This window comes from Molossus molossus, unplaced genomic scaffold (assembly GCF_014108415.1).
Source record: "Molossus molossus isolate mMolMol1 unplaced genomic scaffold, mMolMol1.p scaffold_m16_p_1, whole genome shotgun sequence".
Taxonomy (NCBI): domain Eukaryota; kingdom Metazoa; phylum Chordata; class Mammalia; order Chiroptera; family Molossidae; genus Molossus; species Molossus molossus.
Genome location: NW_023425344.1, coordinates 22,582,377 through 22,603,324, shown reverse-complemented (window position 1 = coordinate 22,603,324; position 20,948 = coordinate 22,582,377). Strand labels below are relative to the sequence as shown.

The 20,948-nt window shown below is 36.0% G+C and overlaps 1 non-coding gene across 1 annotated transcript; it reads right to left on the bottom strand.

The window, feature by feature from the left end:
- Positions 1 to 19,393: 19,393 nt before the first annotated feature.
- LOC118621452 lies at positions 19,394 to 19,499 on the bottom strand. The gene has a single exon (XR_004957695.1). It is a non-coding gene; the product is annotated as a U6 spliceosomal RNA (small nuclear RNA).
- Between the last annotated feature and the right edge of the window lie 1,449 nt (positions 19,500 to 20,948).

Sequence of the window (20,948 nt, the reverse complement as noted above, 5' to 3'; positions counted from 1 at the left end):
ATTGAAGGAGACATTAACTGAAATGAATAATTTACACAGATTCAATAGTGGAGTACATATATCCAAGAAGCAAACCATCAATTTGGAACATAAGGAAGCAAAAAACGCCCAATCAGAACAGCAAAAAGAAAAAAGAATCTAAAAAAATGAGGTTAGTGTAAGGAGCCTCTGGGACAACTTTAAGTGTGCCAAAATTCGCATCTTGGGGGTGCCAGAAGGAGAAGAGCGAGAACAAGAAATCGAAAACCTGTTTGAAACAATAATGGCAGAAAACTTTCCTAACTTGGTGAAGGAAACAGACATACAAGTCCAGGAAGCACAGAGAGTCCCAAACAAGATGAACCCCAAGAGGCACACACCAAGACACATCATCATCAAAATGCAAAAGGTTAAAGACAAAGAGAGAATCTTAAAAGCAGCAAGAGAAAGGCAGATAGTTACCTACAAGGGAATTCCCATAAGGCTGTCAGCTGATTTCTCAAAAGAAACTGTGCAGGCCAGAAGGGAGTGGCAAGAAATATTCAGAGTGATGAAAAGCAAGAACCTACAACCAAGATTACTCTATCCTGCAAAGCTGTCATTTAGAATCGATGACCATATAAAGAGTTTCCCAGACAAGAAAAAGTTAAAGGAGTTCATCACCACCAAACCGTTATTATATGAAAAGATGAAGGGTCTTTTTGAAGAAAAAGATAAAATATATGAACAAACAAAATGGCAATGAATACATATTGTATAGAAAATAGTACAATATTTGTTTGTATAGAAAATAGTACAATAATTAATAAATAATAATACAGGAATAAAGTCTGTGTTTTGCATACTCACAACTGTAAACCGACTATTTCCCCACCCTGTTTATTAGAGGCTTTTTAAAATTTGTGGACCAATATAAAAAATTGTCTTGGAAAAATCTTAATCTATGAGTTTTTGTTGTAACAAACTGTTCCCTTTAGATGCACTTAAAAAGTAGAAAAAAACCTGATGCAATAAGTTTTTTCTAAAGTACACTTTCCGGGATAGAGCACATTTGCTGAAACCCTGCCGTAGTGACCTGCACAGAAAATCCAATCTTCTTCTTATTCCTGAAAAATGTTTTAGAATCGCCAACACATTAATGAATACCCAAATTTCAGACGTGCCAAAATGCTCTCCTGAAAATAATGCAACAGACTGCCAGGGTTGATAGCGTGGGAGGAGGCCGATCTAATCTACAGTTTGGTTGTTTTTATTTCTGAGGCTCTTATTTGCATGTCTTCCATTATCATTATCATATACTGGGGATCAACTATGAAATACGTAAAATTACTGTGTTATGTTTCTTTTTTTAATATACTTTTTATTTCACTTCATTTCATTTTTTTCCTTCCCATTTACCCCCTCTATGCCCTCTCCACCTCCACCCACTGCCTCCCCAATCCCCAGTGTCCACCCTGTTGTCCATGTATCTCTCTCTCTCTCTCTCTCTCTCTCTCTCCCATTTCTTTGAGAGAAATTTGAAAAATTGTAAAGTGGTAAGAAAAAATAAAGTGCAGAGGTAAAGTTTTTTGCATTGACTAACATTTTGTTGTTTATTTTTTATTAATGTTACTTGAAATAGAAACTAGGTCCCAGAGAAAGAGAAAAAAACAAACAAACAAACAGAACGTATGCAGTTTGAATATGGACTGAATGGTAAAACCTAAAATAAAACATTGTCATGGGCTATCGTTTCTTGGTAACCTGTGTGATCATCATTGACTGACCAAGATGATCTTATTGTTCCTCTCAGCTTGACTACACTTCAATTTTTTCCTGACTATAAACCCCTGGCCTCCCTTTCCTTAGAGCATTCACTTCAGAAAATTTACAATTATAAATTCTTTCTCTGGATATACTTTTTTAAATATGTTTTTATTGATTTTTTTTAGAGAGAGAGGAAGGGAGAGAGAGAAACATTGATGTGAGAAACATTGGTTGGCTGCCTCCTGCACGCCCCCTACTGGGGATCAAACATGCAACCCAGGCATGTGCCCTGACCAGGAATTGAACCAGGACCTCTCAGTCCATAGGACGATGCTCAGTCCACTGAGCAACACCAGTCTGGCCTCTAGACATCTTTTGAAAAGACTCTGGCCAGTTTTACAATCCAGGAATATCTCAAGTATCTGATCATTAAGGATAACAGTGCCTCTAGATTCCAGCCTCTGTGGGAGGATAGGAACTTAACTTCCACAAGAGTCCATTAGCAAATACAACCTCACCAATAATATCCTCCACTACTTTTTCATATCTCACCCCAATGCTGAAAAAAACTTCCCTGCCTTTTGTTTCAGCAGAGTTGAGTTCAATCCCTCTTTCTAATATAAAAGTCTTGACCTCTATTGCAATAGTCTTGAATAATGTCCTCCTTGATTTTTTACCTCTGTGTAGTACACATTTTCTTTGACATGTTGAAATATTACCTAAAAGTGAGTTTTTTAAGTCTTATTTCAGGCAATTAGTAATTGTTTGATCAAAGCATTGATGAGGTACACTTCTTATGGCTGAGTAAATTTTGATGCTTATTTTTTCATGAGTATAAAATTTTATTCAGGGACTTTTTTTATGTGATGAATATGTTCTTTTAGCAATTTTAGAAATAGTAGAGTGAAACAAATTCCCTCATTAGTGTTAATGCACCAAGGTTATAAATGGATGCTGGAACTAGGAGTAGTCGACATTTGCTTTTGCTTTGCAGGTCACCACTCAAGCTAGTAGGTGATTAGCTTCATTGTTGTTGATAGAAGATTAGAACTTGCTTATATAGTATTAGAAAGAAAAATATGTAGTCCCTGAGTGAAAGACCAATTAAAACTGAAAGTTAATTCAGTCTAAATATTCTGGAAAAGCCCTGGCTGGTGTGGCTCAGTTGATTGAACATTGTCCCATGCACATAGCCAAGTTACATGTTTGATCCCCGGTCAGGGTACAGAGGGAGGCAACCAATAGATGTTTCTCTCTCACATTGATGTTCCTCTCTCTCTGTCCCTCTCCCTTCCTTTCTCTCTCTAAAATAAATAAAAACACATTAAAGTAAGTAAACAAATAAATGAATATTATGGAAAAACTTTTTTTTGGAGTGCCAAGTATTATATTATTAAGAATATTGGATTTATCTGTCTTTCAATTTCATACATTCCGTGTTTAAGCATCACATTCAACTTTGTCTGTTTAACTACCTTTTATATTTAATACTTAAATAATTTTGTGTGTGTGTGGTTATAAATCCAGAAGGTGCTGCTTGCCCTTTGGTGGAGTGGAATGACAGAGCTAAAAACAGTGCCCAGGCAAACAAGAAGAGTGTGATGGGAGGGCGGTAGCTATGGGCTCAGCTGTACAGAGTAGGGTACTGATGAGGAGCTACTGCCTGGAGTCTCCAAGTACCTTTGTATAATTTACTTCTTAACTGCAAAAGGATGAAAAAGTAACTCTGGCCTGGCCAGTGTGGCTCAGCGGTTGAGTGCTGCCCCATGCACCGAGACGTCGCCAGTTCAATTTCTGGTCAGGGCACATGCCCAGGTTGTGGACCTGATCCCCAGGGGGGGCATGCAGAAGGAGATCAATCAGTGTTCTCTCTCATTGATGTTTCTCTCTCTCTCCCTCTCTCCATTCTTCTCTCTCTAAAAATCAATAAAGAAAAAAGAAATAGTAACTCTGTAATGGAGAAGCCTCCTGGATGACCTCACATAAAATCAAGGAATCAAAGTTACAATCACCAATATTAGGACAAATTGAAATTGTATGCTAGTTGTTAGGCTGTAAGAACTCAGCCTCTTGCCTAGCTGGTGTGGCTCAGTGGTTGAGCATCTACCCATGCACGAAGAGGTAGCCAGTTCGATTCCAGGTCAGGGCACACGCCTGGGTTGCGGGCCCAATCCCCAGTGGGGGGTATGCAGGAGGCGGCCAATTGGTTCTCTCTTATCAGTGTTTCTATCTCTCTCTCCTTCTCTAAAGTCAATAAAGAAAAAATGTTAAAAAGAAAAAAGAGAAGTTAGCCACTTTGCTCTGACACTTTTTGCTAATATGAGAAAACACCAGACAAAGCCAAGTTAAGTGTCATTCTTCAAAATATTGGCATGTGATAGTCAAAATTGTCAGTATCATAAAAGTCAAGGAGCAACTATTCAAGATTCAAAGAAATAATAATTCCAACAAAATGAAACACAGATCTTAGTGTATGTTTCCTATGAAAATTATTAGCATAATTGACTAAACTTGAATCTAAAAGTTAAATGGTAATAATGTATCAGTGTTGACTTCTTTACACTGATGAATATATTGTGGTTGAATAAAATAATATCCTTTTTTTTCTCAGTGGTTAGAGCCTCGGCCTTCAGACCACAGTGTCTCGGGTTAGATTCCGGTCAAGGTCATGTTTCTGAGTTGCAGTTTTGATCCCCGACCCTGGTTGGGATCATGTAGGAGACAACCAACTGATGCATCTCTCTCACAGTGATGTATCTCTCTCTCTCTCTCTCTCTCTCTCTCTCTCTCTGTTCCTCCCTCTCTTCCACTCTCTCTAAAATTCAGTGGAAGAATATCCTTGAGTGAAGATTAACAACAACAAAAAAATAGCATATTCTTTTATGTGAGAAATGAACTTTTTTTTTTTTTTTTTTTTGAGATATTGCTACATCATATTAGCCACTGACTGTCAAAAAGTTTAGAAAAAAAAAAAATTTTTAACATTCCTTTAGATGTAGGATTGTTTCAAATAGAAACATTTAAAAATGTATAAAGGTGGTATAAAAATGTTGACTGTACAGCATATCCATGACAGACCAATGAAAGAATATATGCTCCAAGAGATATTATTAGAAATATGCATTAGATGAAGTGTGGAAGTTAGAAGCATACTCTTACCTTAGAGCAAACTAAAATTTCTCCTTATGTGCTACTATTTTATAAATAATAATTGTTAAATTTTCTAATCAGATGTAGTACTACAGTGAACTTACTATATGCCAGGACACCCCTTTTTTCTTGATACCTCCAAAGATAATATGGCTATAAAAGCCTATCAAAAAGATGCATGCATGAAAGAATTCCCCAAGTGGGTTACTGAGTATGTTGACACCATAGGGCTTTGAAAATCAATATAGATGCGTGTGTGTGTGTGTGTGTGTGTGTGTGTGTGTGTCCAGACATATGTAGCTTTGAAAAGCTGGGGGTCAGGGGTACCTAAACAGTGCTATTCTTCTCCAAAATAGACTGATGAGAAATGGCTGATTCTATATCAGGAGTGGAGTAAAAAATGTGACCATAAACATTCACTAAGCCAGAAAGCAAGGAAACAAAGTGATCCAACACTACTGAGGATATGTCAGTAGGGTATAGACCCCAGTGAAAATGGCACTCTGACCAAATTCTATAGAATGTGAGCATCCAAAAGAATAATAACAATAAAGTCTATAGAAGATATCAAGAAGTACATAATAATTCACAAAATTAGGAAGGAAGAAGGAATGTTTTTCTTTAAAGAAAAATATAAGTTAAATTTAGATAATTCTTTTACTTAACATATTAAACAATTTAGGCACCTATCAAGGGTTGATTCTAAAAATCAATATATTCATAGGTTTGGGAAAACAATATTTATATTGCTTTGAACTTATTAATGATCTTACTTTTCAAAAGAGAAATAGTTTTCTTAGAATAGAGAGTTCATAGAAGGCGACTTCTTGATATTTCTACCAGAAATTTTTAGCCTGAATTTATCCAAACTTAACAGTCAAGTACAGCTAAATTGTTGGAAATTCTATAAGCCAAATGATTCAAATTCTTCAATGTTATTCATATCATTAGAGATTAAGTCTTTGAGAACTCTCCTAGACTTAATAAGATTGAGGATACATAGCAATGAAGTGCAGTGTGTGGCCTCTGATAGCATTCTGGGTTAGGGCAAAAGCAGACATCATGAACATCTGGGGTACAAATGGGAGATTCTGAAAGTGTACTATATATATTGAGAATATTATGATATCAAAATTAATTAAATTCCTTTTATGTGTAATACTATTATAGTCATCCAGCAGGTTGTTATTATTCTTAGGAGCTAAGTACTGAAGGATTTCAAATATTTCAGTGAAAAGAAAACAGGGAGAGTGGAAGGAGAAGGAGTTGGGCAGCAGAGAGAGCGAGGAGGAGGGAGACTACAGGATGGAAGAGGTAACGCAAGGTGGCCATGCTAACAACCGGTAAATCTTAGGTAAGAGGTATACATGATTACTCTATACTGCCTCATTTTGTGTAGGGTGGTTATTTTTTAGAATAAAATTTTGGAAAATATGTAAAAATGTGGGTCACTTATTTATATCAATGCATAATATATTCATTGTTATTCATAATATTTCTAACTTTATCCACTTTAAAAATATTCTCAAAATTCAGACATATATTTACCTCCATTAAAATGTGTTTATTTCTCCTTTATCAGAGATATTTATGTATACTCATAATTTCTGTGAACGGGAATTGCTATTTGTCTAAGACTGATCTTTGTGTGTCATGTACATTTATGATGCTATTAGATAAATAAAATAATGCTCAATTTGTTATGCATTTTTTTGCACTCCACTAAAATAAATTAAGCATTTAGAATTGATGTCTCACATAAATATCAAACTCATCTTTATTTATTGTCTTTGTCATGCATTTATAGTAAAATAATATATTTTATTCTATATTTCATGACATTTACTTTTATAATCTGAAAAATCACTTTAATTAATCTATGAAATATTCACCACTGCTTTATAGCTGGAAACAAAGCTAGTATATTTTAGAAGTGTTTCACATTCTTACATTTTTCCTGTTAGAAAAATGGATAGGATTAATTTCAGAAGTCTGTGTTTCTATAAAAATAAAATGTAGTACAGTCCTCTGGCCCCTTTTTGCGCAGTTTGGGCTTTGGAGGACGTCCCTGTAGTGTTTTATAACAGGGAAGAGCAGGCGACCGAATCTGCTGTGGTAAGTCGCGTGCATGGTTCCAGGTCTTCACTCCTTCCTGGATTTTCATCCTCCGCATGCTGAGAGTAGTTTCTCCTAATTTAAAAGGCCAAGTCTGTTTCCCTGTCCCTGGAACCTGGGCTGGCGTTGTGAGTTGCCCTGGCGGATAAAATACGGCAGAAGAACTTCCCTTCGGTTCCGAGCTGGGCCTCCCAAGGCCACGTGTGCGGCTGAGGCTACATCACAGCGGGGACCCCACCCCTGTGCAAGCCCCGCCGTTCACCGGAGCAACACCAGCAAGGTCAAGTGTGAACATCCGAAAGCCGTCACCACGTTTTTAATTAACATCATTTTTTGTTCGTTTGTTTGTTTTGCACTAGGGTCTTTTTATGTCTAAATGTTATGATTTTGTTTTATATATTGCATAATAAATCGTAAGTACATTCAATAAAAAAATCTAGTTGATGCTAAATATCTTAACTTTTCTCACCTCTGGTATTTCCTCAAGTTATTTATACATATCATAATACATATCAAATGCATATAAATAATATATGTAAATATATTATAATTATAGTGTATATGACACTATCATAATAAATATAATATAAATACATTACATAAAATGCATAAATACTATAGAAATTATTTAACGTGCAAAATTACTTATCTATATATAAATGAAAACACAAATGCACACACACACACACACATAGGTGGCGAGAGAAGGAGCTGGAGAGGCAGGAAATAAATCCATATGTAACCAAGGGGAATGTATAACCTCTGCAATAAGTTCGGGGCTAACAGGATGGAGTCGTCATATCTCACCAGCTGCATTTAGCTCCCTTTGCTGAATGGCTCTGAACCTCGACAGGAATAGTTTTCTCACACTAGAGAAGATAATGATGACTAGGAAATATGCTTTCTTGGTTAGCTGATTATTATTATTATATCTTTGCTCATTGTAATGCTTCCCTTTCAACTCCCTTGTTCTTTTTAATTAAATGAGTTAGGGGGGAAAGGTGCTGAGGTAGAAGTAAAAAGCAGTAATGATCTCACTTAGGAGGTGAAATTTTCTGTCGCTTTGGCTCTAATAAACGATAAAACTCCGGCGTAGCCATGAATCTTCATGCCTGACCGTGAACCAGTCTGTGACGTTACAGCGAAACTCAGCTCCGTAAAGCCAAACAATTGAGCCATAATAAATGTCAATAAATATTTACTTTAAACATTTCTCCATGGAAGAAGACTGAAAAATAAGCTTAAAGCCATTTTTCTTTAAACGTAGGAAAGAATGGAATAAGATGTGTAGTTGTTAATAGTGTTCATTTGTGTTTGCAGACAAGAAGGTCGAAGTAGTCCCAAAAGCAGGCTTATTTAAAATAGGGCTTTCATCAGTGACCTGGGAGATGATGAAAAGGACTAACCTAATCTCATAAGATAAACAAGAAACCATGCTCCATTTTTCTGAGCTCCTTCTAGTCTTCTAGGTTATAATTTGCAGATTTTTTTGATTAATGATGTTTGAAATTAATACAAGGCATTTAATGAAGCTTATTTATGAATGATTTTTTTGCTACTTTTATTGGGGGAATTTTCTGCTTGACATTTTGTGTTTTGACTGGCATTTGCTTGTTGCCAGCTGTCGTACAAAGGACTGCAACACATGCCGTTAGCAGCATATGCCTTTTTGGGTGCTGAATTGCGTTTTTATACAGAAAAATCAAATGATCCATAACATATTATGCTGTCATTTGAAAGCAGCATCAAAAATGAAACATTTTTCATGCCTGTTATATATTTTGTTCCCCAAGGCACAATCTAGCATTTTCTCACTACTTTGAAAAATACAGTGAGGTGGAAATTTATTTTTTTAATTGGTACTATTAGGGTTTTCTGACTACTAATGATCTTTTTTTACAAGTAGAAGTTGTGAAAATACGTTTAGAAGGTTTAGTATATAGTTTATTTTACCATTGTGTACATAATCCTCTGTTCCTCAGGAATACATTTTTAAATTCTTATTATATATCTGTAATCACATATACTTATCACTATGGAAAACAACATCTAAAGGCTATTTCATACTTTGGGTTGGAGCTCACTTAATATAATATATGCAAACCAATGCAAAATATGCAGCAAAAGATTATACTATATGGTTAAATTGCATTTTTAATTCTACTTAATTTGCTATGCAATATACATTGAATAACATTTAAGATTTATATTATAGTAATATCACTGAAACTTAAAAAAAAATTATTTGAAATTAGCAAAATCCCTTTTCTAGTTACTCCAATTTGACCCTTCAACTTTTCATATCATTTACTTAAATATAACTTATTTTTGATTTTTTCCCCTATTTTACTTAACCACATCTCCAAAAAGTAAACATATCTTTTTCTAATGTGTCGTCTATCTTTATGTTTGTAGACAGACACACAACTGAGCATATGATTACCTCTGTTCTAAAGTTCTAGACTCATACCTAAAAAACATACTAAGTTATGTAAAAATGTCTGGCTTACACATTTTGATTTATTATAGTTCAAACAGAAGTCTTATCAATTAATATCTTACTATCTCTCTGTTTTGATCCCTAGCACAAAAAAATGTTAAATGAAGAATCAGATGTCTAAGTGGTAGACATACAAATATACCAACAACATTTCTTAAGAAAAATGTTTTAAAGCTCACTTATGATAGTGTGACATGATAAATATAAAGACATCATTATAAAGACACATTAACATTATATAGCTACCCCTGGCCTCTGAGAATCATGTAGTTCTTAAGGGCCTTTGCCCATCAAATACTACTTTAAAACTGGGAGTTCAAAACCCAGTCTCAAATCCGAAATGCAGGGTGCTTTTGTGCATAATCTAAGGAGGTTTTGATTGGGCAGTTAAAACACTCACTTCCCACCACCAGTGTTGGAGAACGTAATATTTCAGTCCTCTTTGGACACCAGCAATTTTCTGAAATGGGTATTGAGTGTGACATTAGCAAGAATAAAACAATCTTTGTGTTTCCAACCTTGAGAGCAAAGGTGCATCCAATGGGTGAGTAGTTTAGTGAAAATAAGTTTTAATACGTGAAGATTGGTTATCCAGAAATGTGATACGACTTAGTGTCAGGTGAGCTATTGCCCCAACTTGTGGCAGTTCTTTGAAGAAGAGAGATACGCAAAGTAAGTTTCAAGGAAAGGTTAAGAACTTGACGTTAACTGTCTTAAGACAAGATAATTAGGGGTTTTAAGTATGTTGGTCTCTAAACATGTCAGCAAGGAGATGGTTCCAAAATATAAATTAAACTTAGAAAGTAGTAAGCTAAAGATATCATTGAGTAGGTATTTAGTTATAAATCAAAATCACTTAGGTTCACGAGAAGAATTTTGTATCCTTTGAAGCAAGGCAAATTTATGCCAAAACATTTTTATTTCAAAGTACATTAATCTCAATCATTTTCTATCATTGCTTACTAAGACTATGGCATCTGTTAAAAGATAAACTGAGGTATATTAAAATGTTTAACAGTTTACGTGAGCAAAAAAGAAAAAAAAGCTATACAAAATGAAAGATTCTCCTTGGTCAGTTTGCTCCATGGTTAGAGTGTAGGCCCGTGGACCAGAGTCACGGGTTCGATTCCGGTCAAGGGCACATACCTCGGTTATGGTTCATCCCCAGCCCTGGTCGGGTTGTGCAGGAGGCAGCCAGTCAATGTGTCCCTCTCACGATGATGCTTCTCTCTCTCTCCCTCCCTCCCACTCTATCTGAAGATAAATGGAAAAGTATCCTCAGGTGAGGATTAAAAAAAGAAAAAGGCTGCACAAATTGAAAGCTTTCTAGGCAGAAAGGAACAGGGACAAGGGAGCTAGAATAGGCAAAAACAAGTGGATTGGAGCTTGTGACCATTTTCTTTAGGACATGGCGGGGGCCTACCAGGGAGATGATCTAACTAGTGCTGGTCTGGTGATTACTGATTAAAAGCTTCAAGAGTCCATTTTCTGGGAGAGCTGACATTGTAATTAAGTCTAGGTTTGGTCTCCTGGGGCTTTATCATAAGCAACTTCATTTAGAAACTATTCCCTTATTTTTACCACACATAGTCAAGTAGAAGGAGACCAGTGATGAGCATTTCTAGATAAAGTGACAAAGGTGCTTCTGAATGAAATATGTACATATGAAACACAGAAGCATTTCTGACACGAATAACCTAAATGAGAGTGTAGAGTTGGCACAGACGGATCGTTACTTGTTGACTTAAAGCCATGTTCTCGCACACTACCTCAAAGCATTTCAAAGGAGTGGGAGTTAAACTTTGCATTTAGAATTAATCTAAACACATTTTGAACATAGAAAATAATTTGAATTAAAAGTTAAATTAGCTTAACAATAACCCACAACTTTCAAGCAGGCAATTAGCGAAGGACCAATCCTGCGGACTGAGTATGACTCCTCCCAGCTGCATGGCTTTCTGCCAGCATACTTTAATTACGGCTGTGTGTAAATAACATAAATAACAGGACGATGTGCAGTTAAAGAGTGACAAGGTGATAAGGGTTTTTAACTATGATAATTATTCAAAAGTATGGTCTGTGTGTGTATAGCATGCATCACTGAATATAAAGAAACCATTCTCTGTCCTGTCTTTAAAGAAGTATATTGAGATAAAGGAGAAAAAGAAATGTTAGCCCTGGCTGGTTTGGCTCAGTGGTTAGAGCGTCGGCCTGCGGTCCAGAGAGACCGGGGTTCAGTTCCCGCTAAGGGCACGTACCTCGGTTGTCCAGGCCCTGGTTGGGGTTGTGAGGGTGGCAGCCACTTGATATGTCCCTTTCACGTCGATGTTTCTCTCTCTCTTGCTTCCTCTCTCTCCCTTCTGTTCTGTATGAATAAAAGAAAATAAAAAAATGTCCTCGGGTGAGGATTTTAAAAAAAAGAAATGTTAAATGTTGATTTGTGGTTATCATCTATCACTTTTATTTAAGCAGGAGAGATATCATATACCTTGTAAGTTATAAAACCCATCATTTTGCATATGATTGTCAGCCACGGATAGAAGAAAAGGATCATTTTTAGCTAAAATTATTTGTAAAAGAACATGGCTTACTCAGTATGAGTAAACTCAAAGAAAAGACAGACATTTGAGTGAGAAAGTGAAACCAACATTTATCCAAGAGCATGTGATTTCATTGAAAAAAACGGAAAAAAGAAATACAAGCAACCTCTGCCCATTTACTTTTTTTCTCTTAAACATTCAATGAGTTTTCGACAGGAACGGATTTGGTTGGCAGTCCTGTTATATGTATGGACAAAAGCAAGAGAACGCCAATTGTGAATGCATTTCCTAGCCACTGTAAACCAAATATGCTCTCCGACCTTATCACATAGGATGCCTCGTGCTTCTCGTTGGCATGATTCCAGCTTCTCCACGCCAAGGACTTCCACCCCAGCACAACTGGAAAGCTTCCTCCCCTGCCAGCACCTTCACCTGATGACGGCTGGCTCTTCTGATCCAGCAAACTCTGAGTACACGCTCTGCTTGTTCTTCCCTGGGCGGCCTTTGTTTATTTCTGCACCTAAAATCTTCAGGAAATTTGCATTAATTCTGAATGACTACACCTCTGTAGTGCAATTACAACAAGGGTGCAAAGTCCTTATCTCGTCATTTGGAACTGAGCACTAGAACCCTTAAACAAATTCCTCTTCCTGTATTTTTAATTCGAGTCCCTAAATGTTTTGTGGTTGCTTTTCTTTCATGATTACAGGTGTGTATCTATGACTAGACTGAGTAACTAGGTTTCTTGTGAGAAGTAGTCACTCTAACTGGACTAAAACCATGGCTTAGTTATTCCTTAGGTTTTTTAATAGGCATTTTCTTTCGCCTTTCTGGGCCTCTGTTTAGCACCTACAAAATAAGGGTATTGGCTTATATGATATCTAACTTTTTTTTTTTTTTTATCCTCACCCGAGAACATTTTTTACAGTTTTTGTTCAGATAGAGTGGGAGGGAGAGAGAGAGAGAGAAACATCGATGCGAAAGGGACACATCGAGTGGCTACCTCCTACATGACCCAACCAGAGCTGGGACAAACTGCAACCGAGGTACGTGCCCTTAGCAGGAACCGAACCCGGGTCTCTCTGGACCGCAGGCTGACGCTCTAACCGCTGAGCCAAACCAGCCAGGGCTTTTTTAAACAACTCTAAAACTTATATTTCAGTCAAAATCCATGTTCTTCTCTCTTTTCATTTAATAATTTTTTAAAAAAAAACATATTTTTCAGTGAAACTGTCACTGAAAGCTTTTCCTGACCTAAAAGGCAACTTAAGATTCTTAATATACAGAAATTTCCAAACCGTCGCTAGTTGTTAAAATAAGCTTCAATTTGTCCTCGCAATAAATCACTCCTTCAGTCACCATCCACACTCTCACTAGTACTGTTTTCTTAAAACATAGATATAATCTACTATTTCACTTAACAAAACCTTTCTGAGATCCTACTCTATGCAGGATAAATCCACTACCCATAATCCACGTCTACTTCACATTAAAAATGCATATGTGTTGATGTATCTGCCTTGCCTACTAAGCCAGAGCTCCTTAAGGGTGAGAATCCTATTGTGTTCATCTTTGTGATCCTAGGACCTAACACAGAGTAAAAAATAAAGTAAATTATTTGAGGGATTATAGAATGAAACATAAATTCATCTATGCATTTTAACATGATTTGAAGATTATCTGCAGTTAGTGACATTGAATTAGATTTCTCCTATTAATGGTTTGGTTAAATGCAAGTTATCACTTACACAGAGACTTTGCAAAAAATTCCTCAGACTCAAGGCTAAAAACAGCAACCCACTGATATTTTGATCTTTAAAAAATGCTAAATTTTGTCCATGACCATGTTTATTCCAATATGCTCTCAATTCCTAGACTGTGTAATTACTAGAAAGCTCATCCTTAATGTTTTGAAATATCATGGTGAATATACTCCAAAAAGTATGTTTTAATAAGACAAAATATTATTTATATTAAAAACTTACTATGCAATTACTCATTTGGCTAATTATTCATAATATTGATATAATAGAAAATAAAGCTAAACAATATCTTAAGTAAGAGGTATTTCCAGATTCAACTTCTCAATTAATTTGCATTAATTCAATCTCATTAATTTACTGTGAGAGTATGTTCTTGAAATGGAGAATATATGTGTATCTCATGTTTGTTGTTGTTGTTGTTTTGTTTTGTTTTGTTTTACCAGCTTAAGGATTTTGTCACATGTTAGTGTACAAATTATATTAAGATATATGTATAGAAAAGAAAGATTTTGAGATTTGTACACACACATTTAAATACAGTTGATTACCTGAAATATTTATTTTAGAGAGAAAGAGGAAAGGAAGAGGGAGGGAGGGAGAGAGAGAAGCAGTGATTTTTGTTGTTCCACTTACTTGTGCATTCATTTGTTGGTTGATTCTTGTATGTGGCCAGACTGGGGATTGTACCTGCAACCTTGGCATATCAGGACAATGCCCCAATCAACTGAGCTCCCTGGAAACGACCTGAAATATTTTATTATAACAATTATGTAAATCCTGATTTGTCTGAAATAACATATATATAATACAGAAAATATTTGATTCACCAAGTGACTGTATCACTGATTGGTATTTGGATATGGAGATAGGGCCATAAATTGAGAAGAGTCCGTTTCTGTGTGTGTGTGTGTGTGTGTGTGTGTGTGTGTGTGTGTGTTTCTTTTTTTGAATTTCTAAATCTTTTGGCACACCAGCATGAGCAGGTGTCCCTAAATGTACAGAGACATATGGAGCCAATGTGGCAAGTCTGTCAGAAAGGAGACTTCTCTGCACTTCAATTTCACAGATGTCATAAGAAAAAATCTGCAAGATGCTTTTCTTAAACTTGGTATCACCGGGCACCTCTGGCTATTGCCACTGTTGCCAAGGGTCCCACCAATCCTTGAGTAAGCATAATGCCATGGAAACACATAGGCCCAAATATAAGAAAGCAAAATGTAAATCCTAAAGGTGAAAAATATGTTTCTACAGAGTAGCACCTTTGGTGGACACACTGACAGGACTGGTACTTGTGGATTAAGTATTTTCAAAAGTGTCAAAAGCAAGTCATCTTTAAGCAAAATGACGGGGGCATAAAAACAACATTGAAGTATAAAACCACTTTCTGTATGATGCAATCTCATTGCTACTAGTTACTCTAATTCTCAGAATACTAACAGTATCCATCCTTCTTCCACACTTCTAATTATTTACTCTGCTAAAAAATAATTTATTGCTTATGGATCAGTGCCTTTGCTGTTTTCTCTTTTCTCATACCTATATTACTTACTCTTGCGTTAATTTGCCTTCACAGAGCATAATACCATCAATGTCACTTTTATTCACAAACAACATTGATTTTTAAAAATATAATCTACAGTCTGTAAAATCATTCTAAATTCTTGTTACAAGCCAACTCCTCTAGGTGAGAGCAGCTAGAGTACTGTACAAATTAGCAAACTCTTGACACAGCCAGATTGCTTTCCCTAGTCTACCCGGGGTGTTTTCTACTTGACTGTTTCATTGTTGTTATTTTTGAAGTCATTTCTATCCTTGAGATGCAATGCACATGTCAATTTTCTTGGCCAAAATTACCCATCTCATTTCTCTTCATTTTCATTGTATTTTTGTTAGAGTAGCAACAATAATTCTTATTTCATTCAATTGTGTATTGTACGCATTTTGAAATGCATCTCTTTCTCTGCAAAGTATTATTGTGTTCTTGCAGGGGAGTTGTTTAGCTCAACTGTATGTCCTAAAATTCTAAGGCAGATTATTGGTGTGTTTTAATTGTTCCACGTGGGAACTTTCATTAATTTTTCAAACATGAAATTTGAGGATTTTAAGAATGTTTCTAAATATTTTATAAGTATATTTATCAATTTGAATAAGCATTCAAAATAATTGAGGGCCAAAAGTGAATCAAATGCATCCATAAAGACTATGAATTTTAACTTGACCTTTAAGTATTTGCTTGATATTTAGCATAGAATTAAAAACATCCAAATTGGGAAAAGGAAGATACCTATGAAATATAATGTAATAAAAATTAAGTTACTTAACACTCCTTGGCAAGCATAGGAATGTATTTAAAAGAGAAAGAAACAAATAGTTTATCATATAAAATAAATTAATGAAATCATAAAAAATATTGTGCCACTCTATATATTTGCAACTGAAAAATTTCAAATATTAAAAGCAAAAATATTTATTGCTTTTATACATGTTTCTTATATGTTATCTCATGAATTTTGAGAATAAACAAAGAGGTAGACAATACTTTTTATGCTATAATTGTTAGAACAGCATTAATAAGAGAGTAAATATTAATGCTTAGGTTTATACACCATTACTGCCTCTGCATAAATTCTAACCTTTAATCTACAATCTATTTTTGATAAGTTCCAACAGAATGATTCAACTCTGAAATATTATAAAACTGTGTTTTCACAGTGCCACAAAATCTCTCTCTCTCCTTTTTCTTACTGAAAAAATATTTATTTTATTATCAGTCCCCAAATATATTGAAATAATCCTACTTAAAACATTTGGGCTACATTAAAAGTGTTAGCTTTTTAATTTTTAATATAAATCAAAGTGTGTGACAGAGCTTAAATATTTTGAATAGCTGAAGATATTTGGAATTCTAAATCAGTTGTTCAACACTGAGAATCTTAAGTTATCTCCACAAACATGAGTGACTTCCTCCAGAAACTTCTATAACACATATCAAAACTATGTTTAATATTATAATTTCAGATAGTGTGTTTAAAACTTGAATTCTAGAATCCAGGTCTCTGCTGGCATAACAATGATACTTCAAAATAGTTATTGTCAGTTAAAAAGAAGCTCATGAACAAAATAGAGCCAGAGACATGGAAGTCGGGGACAGACAGACAAACCTCAGAGCAAGGGGGAGTTGGAGAGGACCGGAATAGAATAAACCAGAGAATTTATATGCGTATATGCACAACCAATAGACACAGACAACACTACTGTGAAGGTGGGAGTGGGGTAGGAGCGAGGAGGAGGGTGCGAATTTGGGAAAAAGGAGGGACATCTGTAACAAAATAAATAAGTAAATAATTAAATTATTTTTTTTTAAAAGAAGAAGAAGCACAAGAGAGAAGGTGGCTGGTTGTGTGGGTGACTGACTGTATGGTTAACTGCAGTGGAATAGCCTCCAACAATGAGAAGAGGGGGGAAAGTAGGAAGAAATTAGGGATTCCATTCCGCAAAAGGAGTGACATTGTAAAAGCAGGAGATGAGAACAGCAGTAGATATTCTTCCCACTAGCAGGCAACAAACAGCTTATTTAAACACTGCTGATAAATAACCACTGTAAAAATGTGCATGATTTTCCCTCCCAAATGACAAGGATTTCAAAAAACTATACATCAATTTTAAAAATGTGAGATTGGAAGAAAGAAAATATCCTTTAAGTAAAAACAACACCTTAAAATAATGAATAACAAGTAAAACAATGAATGAAAATAAGTACTAATAGTAGCTTCAATTATTGGCAGACTAACTACCTAGCAAGCTCTGTACGTGGGACATTAAATACATTCACTGACCTAATTCTGTAATGAGTCTGTGAAGGCGACGTCAGACACATAGTCCTGTAACTACATTTTACAAACGAAGGGAGGGATTCAGAGGATTTGAGTAGTATGCTCAGGAAAATTGGGCTAGCAAATTGGAGATTCAAAACTTTAACTCAGATGAATCGATTCTAAAGCTTTTAACATAAACCTAAACGGTAGATGCAAAGAATTATTCCTTTCCAAGAGTGGATGTGGAACGGTAGCACATTGGCAAAGACCTGCAGTTTATATCCTTAATCTACTGTAATTGTCTATTTCATCTGCTGTAGCAGTGCTTGGCACAAAGTAAAAATTCAAAAACATTATTTAATTTTTTATTATTAATACCATGCTAGACATTTGAAAATGCAAAATTAAAAAAAAATTGTGATCAGGCTATATACTTGCAGAAAGAGTAGCTCATGTTTAAACATTTATTCTGATCCCTAAATTATTCAACTGAATTGGGCTGATGAGCAAACTGAAGCAAATAATGGCCACGCAGTCACTTCATCCAGAGATGTTTACGTGCAACTTATCTCTTTACCGCAATAGAGAACTAGCGTAGGCTACTGTTACCTCTACTTAGCTCCCAAGGAATTTATAAGTAGATTCTCATGAAGATATAAGGTTTTATATTTAAACTTACATATAAAATGATTATTTCTACTAGAGGAAAAGCAATGCTATCCCTTTTACTGATCAAAATATAGTACTAAGTTTATTCATTGTTCTTCTCATCTTTAGTATGTACTTTCCACTGGATATCAGAGGGTTTCTGCTTTTTGTTTGCTCTGTCAGTGCAAGCACAGAGAATCAAAGCTAAGGAGGGCTGTTAGAATCCCGCTGAAGAATAAGAAGACTCCGTTTCTGCGCCGCGGCAGTGAAATGAAATCAGAGGTTACACCTGAGTCACAGGTTTTACGGTGAGACATTCCAAAAGCTCTTCTTGAATGCACTCGTACTCTGATCCTTTCTGAGAAGTAGGAAAAAAGGAGGGAGAAAAAAACGAGTGTGTTATACTGAACATGGCATGTGCTCCAGAAATGACTGGGGTTGCGCTGCATTAAATCTATTGCATTAAAAGTTATAAATAGTGCACAACGGATGGTCTGGCAGTGGTTTAATGGCAGTCAAGTATAAAATGCACTTGCTATTTTTTTTTTTTTTTTTTTTGCACCATTTCACAAATGGTGTAAGCAATCCAGCCTTCAGTGCACGGGGTGTAACAAATTTTATGAATTTCTTTAATGAGTGAAATCGTCTTAAAGTAAGATTTGCTCTGGCGGCTGTCCTCTGACTTGGCATGCTTTCCAGACAGCAAGCAAATGGCAGTTATTATTTTTTCACTATTGCTATTATTTCTGTTATGGATACTGAAAATAGAAATACATAATCAGACCACCTATTGTTCAATTTTATTTTCAATCTGTGAATAAACAATGGAGGTAAATTTACTTTTTTTTTTTTTTACAAAATCTTCTTGCAGTTTCTCTCTCTCTGTCATGCATGAGGAAATGGAAATGATTCAAGGATAAATGGGGTTCACTATAAACTTGACAATCAAGAAAGTTACATGCATCTAAATTGCCATCCCACTGAACAAGCTATTTCAATAAAAAAAAAAAAATCCATTTGAAAAGAGAATGGTTTTAGTCCTTGTTATAAGGAGTCATGATCATTCAAGGAAGATTAGTCTCATCAGCTCTCACAGGAATTACCCTTCACAAATCTTCTCTTTAAAAAAATAAAATAAAATACATGGAACGCTTCACGAACTCGCGTGTCATCCTCGCGCAGGGGCCACGCTAATCTTCTCCGTATCGTTCCAATTGCAGTGGATGTGCTGCCGAAGGAGCACTCTTCTCTTTTTCTGATATTCCAAAAAAATTGTCCTTTTCCTTTGAAATGAAAAGGGAAAAAAAAAAAAGTAATAACTTTAGAGATCTTGACAAACATTTCCTCCAACACCGACTGGCAGACATATCGATGACTCTTGCAAAAAGGTTAAAATGAAAATGCATCAGAGGGAAGAGGAGAGAAACAAATTGCTCCGGTGCTGGCGGAAGATCTGCCGTTGAGGTGAAGTCCACAGTGGAAAGGCACTTCAGGAACACCAGCTTTTTTTCCATCCAAAGCCCCTGGTGAGGTCAAGTCAGTCCTGAGATGGGAAGAGACAGCATGACTTTCACCTTGCCAGCAAGTTGCAATCTGTGCCCAACTTGCTGTGACAGCATGCTTACAAGACAGAACCTGGGTGTAGGTGACGCTGAGTCAGCAACTGCCGGCAAAGTGAAACATTCAGTCACGAAGTTGTTTTACTAGTGCAATTTCTACCAGGCATCCTGCTACTGTGGAAATGAAGAGACTTTTAAAAATTGCCTTTTAAGGTGACTGTCAGCATGTGGGAACGGAGGAGGCATCTTGTTGGTCCCTGCTCTCAGCAGCTTTGGCCAGTTGCAAGTAGCTGAGACTTCATTTTGCCTCTTCCAAAGCCTGCCTTCCTGTCCTGGGCAGTTTCTCTGATACTGCCACGTGGATCATCTGCAGAGTCCCTCAGTGTTAACACCTGAGGGACCACCTTTGACCAGTTGGGCACAGAAGCGAATGGAAAAATACATCCTCAGAAATGCTTTTCAGACCTTCCTGTGAGACTGAGCACTGGGCACATGCAGGTGGTGACTCAGTAATTCGCTGCATACAACTTTTTTGTTCCCTTGTTTCTTGTTCTTACCAGATAGAGTAGCTTTATTAACAAACGAGGTGACCTGCCTTTGATTTGCTCTCTGGTTTTGGGAGAACCCTGGATAAGTTAGTGGAAGATCTTGTTAGAGTAAGTGTGGCATTTATTTCTAGGTAAGGACTTTTTCTTAACCAACATTCTATCTGGCAGTGTTTCTATATCTGAAAAATGAGGCACAGTTGTATTTTTTGTTTATTTGTTTGTTTCTTTTCAATGGTTAAACCACATTAAGCTGAGCAGGTTTAAAATAACCTGTATGCCTTACCATTGTCTATGCTGCAAAGTCCAAGGTCTTTAACAAGCCTCACAGACCATTCAGGACCCTCAGGATACAGTCCATCACTACCATCCACCACTTCAGAACACACACACACACACACACACACACACTCATGACACTCATACACATACACACAAAGCCTATATTTTACCAAAAAATCCCAATTACTCAATGTTCTCACAGTTCATCCTAATTTCTCATATTTCTTGATTTGTCTGTATCTCTTATTTCTATATAAATACTCTTCCCCTATTTGCCTATCAGATGCATCTACTACTTTTTTGAAT